The following is a 4843-nucleotide window of genomic DNA, read 5'->3' on the forward strand; positions in this document are numbered from 1 at the left end:
ATGTGGCCTTATAAGTGATTTATAGAGGGGTAACAATACGTTGGGATAACGGGATCTAATCTCTCTTTTTATACACCCTAAAATCTTGTTTGCTTTAGCAGCTGCTGCTTGACATTGAGTGCTGCTGCTCAGCTTATTTGTAATGAGAATACCCAAGTCCTTCTCCTGTTCTGTAGTCCCGAGTTTACTTCTATTTAATGTATACGCAGTTATATGATTACTCCGTCCTAGGTGCATTACTTTACATTTATCAACATTAAATCTCATTTGCCAAGTATCTGCCCATTCTGACATCTTATCAAAATCTTTTTGTATTGTATTGTATTGTACTATCAAGGTCAGTTTTTAATATCCTACATAGCTTGGTGTCATCAGCAAAGACTAAAGGCCCTGTCACACACAGAGATAAATCTGCGGCAGATCTGTGGTTGCAGTGAAATTGTGGACAATCAGTGCCAGGTTTTGTGGCTGTGTACAAATGGAACAATATGTCCATCATTTCACTGCAACCACAGATCTGCCAAAGATTTATCTCTGTGTGTGACGGGGCCTTAACACTTTACTTTCAATCCCATCCACAAGGTCATTAATAAAGATATTAATAGAATTGGTCCTAGCACAGATCCCTGCAGCACCCCACTGCTGACTATAGTGCATTTAGAGAATGTACCATTTATGACTACTCTTTGTTTTCTATCTTTTAGCTAATTCCTTATCCAGTTGCATATAGTTTCCCCTAGTCCTTGCTTCTGGAGCTTTAGTATAAGGCTATTATGTGGTACAATATCAAATGCCTTTGCAAAGTCCAAATAAATCAGATCAGCTGCATTACCAATATCCAGGTTTGCACTTACCCCCTCATAGAACCCCAACAGGCTGGTTAGACACGACTTATCTTTCATGAATCCATGCTGTCTGTCAGTTATTATATTATTTTCTGCAATATATTTTTGCATGTCATCCCTTAAAATGCCCTCAAAAACTTTGCATACTACTGATGTCAGGCTTACTGGACGGTAGTCGCCTGGATCTACCCTCTTACCTTTCTTAAATATTGGTACAACATCAGCAATCCTCCAATCCTGAGGCACCAACCCTGTTACAAGCGAGTCTAAAAAGATGAGATACAGCGGTCTGTCGATTACGGAGCTCAATTCCCTCAATATTCATGGATGAATGCCATCTGGCCCTGGGGATTTGTCAATGTTTAATTTACTCAGACGTAGGCGTACCTCTTCTTGTGTTAAATTAATTATATCCGGTGGTGAACTTTGATTTCTCACTTGTTGAATGATGCCTGGTACAGTCAGTTCCTTGGTGAACACAGATGAGAAATGCCTATTTAATATCTCAGGCTTTTGTTTGTCCTCTATAACTAACTTGTTATTATATTTTAAGGGGCCAATACTATCCTTTGTTTTCCTTTTGGCATTAATGTATTTATAAAACATTTGGGGATTTATTTTAATGTCATTTGTTTCAGTAGCTAGTTTTGCTTGTTTGATTTCTTTTTTGCATTTCCTATTGATATCTTTATACTTCTGAAATGCTATTTCTGTATTCTCAGCCTTTAAGATTTTAAACGCTCTTTGTTTTTGTTTTATTATACTTTGTACAGTCTTATTTATCCATAGTGGTTTATTTTTATTCTGGACATTTTATTACCAGAAGGTATAAGTTTTTTACAGGACTCTAGTAGTATATCCTTTAACTCACCCCATTTATGTTCGGTATCCCCAGTTACCATGACTTTGTCCCAATCTACACATTTAAGCTCTTCCCTTAATTTGTTGAATATATAAGTATAAAGGAGAGCGGGTTTATGCCGCGCTAGAAACCACAGATGCTTGCAGATTAAAAGATTTTCTTTTATTTTACAGTTCTATGCGTTTCAGAGACATCTCCGTCTCCTTCCTCAGGAAAAAGTAATCTTTTTCTGCATCTAAAGAAAGGAGGGAGGTTTTGGACTAAAACAATGATAGAAGGATACTGCATGGCATATTTAATGTAATCATGACCTTTACTAATTAGTGGTCAGATCTGCAACAGATTCTTCAGAAGAATTGAGGGATCCTGCAGAGTGAGTCGTCCTTGACACATCATAAACCTGAGGCTTCTAGGTTGGTTGCTAGAAGAACGAAAAATCTCAAGGATGTCCTCGCTACCAGTTATTTCTGTAGACCGACCAGGAAGACAGACGGGGGTGCTACTCTAGAAGGTTTATATCCATGTGGCAACTGCAATATCTGCCCATATATGATGGTAAGAGATACCGTTTTTTTTCTAATATGTTTCCATCTTTATAGACGCCAAGGGGGGTTTTTAACTGCCAGAGGAGGAATCTGATCTATGGCTTAATTTGTGGATGTCCTAAGATTTATATCGGACAGACGAGACAAAAGCTTAGGAGAAGAATCCAACAACATCTCTCAACTATAAGTACAGCTAAAGTGGATCTGGAAAAAGGCAAGACACTTTCATCGGTGGCGGCACACTGGTTGGAGAAACTTAATGGAAGAGTATCCAACATCAATATTATCGGACTTGAGGGCATTAAAACTAATATCAGAGGGGGCAATATTACCCTGGACCAACTCAGACGTGAATCATCATGGATTTTCCGCTTGAATAGTCTTGTCCCTATGGGACTGAATGAAGAATTACTATTTATAGGGTTTTATAAGCAGAGATAATTTCCTCATGTATATACCTGTGACTTTATAAGTCTCTGGGAGATAATTGATCATTGATTTCATTTTAGAGGGGATACTGGGCTCTTGATCTCCATAGAATACCTTAATGATCCGATATATAGGTGCCGCCCCCGTACCAGCAGCCAAGCTGCTCGGATCCGGATCCGCAGTGGCTCGAGGGGTCTCCGGACCCAGGGGTCGTGCGGACACTCAAATAAAAAGGGGCAATATGTGTACTGGGATTGTTGTATTTACTTTGTGACGCCACCCACGGTGTGTGGTAAGGTGGAGTACCACCGCTGCTGTTGGGGAGTGCCCAGGGCGATGAAATGGCAGCTGGATGTTAACTCCTCCGTGGGTAGGGGTGGATACCCTGGGGCAAAATGTCCAGGATACGGGGAATGATGGAGACCGGAGGTGGCACGCCGGGACAGACCGGGGAATGTTGGTGTACTTCTGCCGCCCCAGCGACAGCCGACGGGCTGCTAGGACCCGGATCCACAGTGTCTCGAGGGGTTTCCAGATCCGAGGCGGGGTCGCACGGCTACCTCGGAAATAAAAAGGGGGGGATTGTTGCTTTGGGTGGTGAATGGGATAATGTTCGTGACGCCACCCACGGTGCATGGTAATGTGAGAGACCACCGCTGCTGTTGGGGAGCCCGGTGTTGGTGTTGAAGCAGCAGGATGTTTAACCCCTCCGTGGGTAGGGAATTTGGTGTCCCGGGGCCCGGTGATGTATGGAGTGGGGAACCTGTCGGGGGTGAAGGGGATATCGGGTACTCACACAGTCCAAAGTCACTGACGCTGACACCAGGTAAACCAAACTCTTGAATGCTCTGTTTCTCTTGGCTGAGCACGCTGGGTCCGTGTCCCTTTGGTGTTGCTGGTTGGTCTGAAGCCTTGTCCCTTGGCACTGTGTGTAATTTGGTGGATCCCATTCGCCTAAGACTACTCGGGTCCCACTCACCTGCGTGGCTAGCAAGGTGAGCCTGCTCTCAGGGTTCACGCTTGGGATTTTCTGGACGGTTGTGGGAAGTCCTATCCCCCTCGTTGCACTAGTAACCCAATTCTGGAGCGGGTGGGGAACGGTTCCTGAAGACTCCGTTCCTGTCGGGTGAATTACAAGTAAAAGGCAGCCGGCCTGCTCTCTGTAGCAGCACCGTACCTCCTGTCACTACCCCCTGCGACCGGGGTTCCAGCTCCTTCTGGCCAGGCCAACGTCTGGCACCTGGGACGGGTACAGGAGCCCAGCTCCACAGCGTGACCTGTCCTGTCACCGCTGTCTCACTGCTCAACGCTACTCTGACATCTCTGCCCTTCCTCTTCCATCCCTCCATCTGGGTGGCCCTATTCCCCTCAGGCTGCTTAATGGGTGGTTGGTGGTTGTGATGCAGAGTCTTCCTCAGGATTTATGTACACCTGTTGGTAGCAACACCAAATTGACAAGACCCGTAACCAAGGAGGAGCGGGTACCATGCAGAAGGGCAGGTTGCACGGCACCCTTGTGACGATCTGATAGGCCAGGGCATCACATACTCACTGTTGAAAAATTGCACAAAAGTCTGTTGGTAAACCAAGGTGTCAGTGGCCGACTGTCGCGTGTACTCGGGTCCCACACCCAGCTGGTGTACCGATGTCCCTTCCTCTGGCACTCTGTAACTTTCTCAATTATGGACAATCCCGTATGGAATGGGGAAGTCCGCTCCCGGTGCTGTTGTGGTTGGGAGTTGTGCCTGTGAAAACTGACCCTTGGGATTTCAGTGGGTGTTTGTGGATACCCTATCCCCCGCGGTGGGCTGCCATTTCGCTCTATCTGGGCTAACACTTCTGGAACAATGTCTGGAACTTTGCTCCCGGCCTGGTTAATTAGAGAAGGGGCTTGCGATCGTCTTCTAACTAGGGTATAGGTACCCCGCCTGTGCATGGTTTCTGGACTGGATCTCCGCTGTTGGTACCGGCAGGCTCCAACCCTGTCCCGGTCTACTTTGGATTTCCCGTGACCGGACTCCCGCCGCCTTTGGAGACGGTCCACTGCTTGCCACCTAGCCAGTAGACCAGGGCCACTACCCTGGCTACCCTGCACTAGGTTCAGCCTTGACCTCCAGCTTTTAACTCCACTCTTTACTACTCAAAATCTGAACTTCCACTCC

This window comes from Anomaloglossus baeobatrachus, chromosome 5 (genome assembly GCF_048569485.1).
Source record: "Anomaloglossus baeobatrachus isolate aAnoBae1 chromosome 5, aAnoBae1.hap1, whole genome shotgun sequence".
Taxonomy (NCBI): Eukaryota; Metazoa; Chordata; class Amphibia; order Anura; family Aromobatidae; genus Anomaloglossus; species Anomaloglossus baeobatrachus.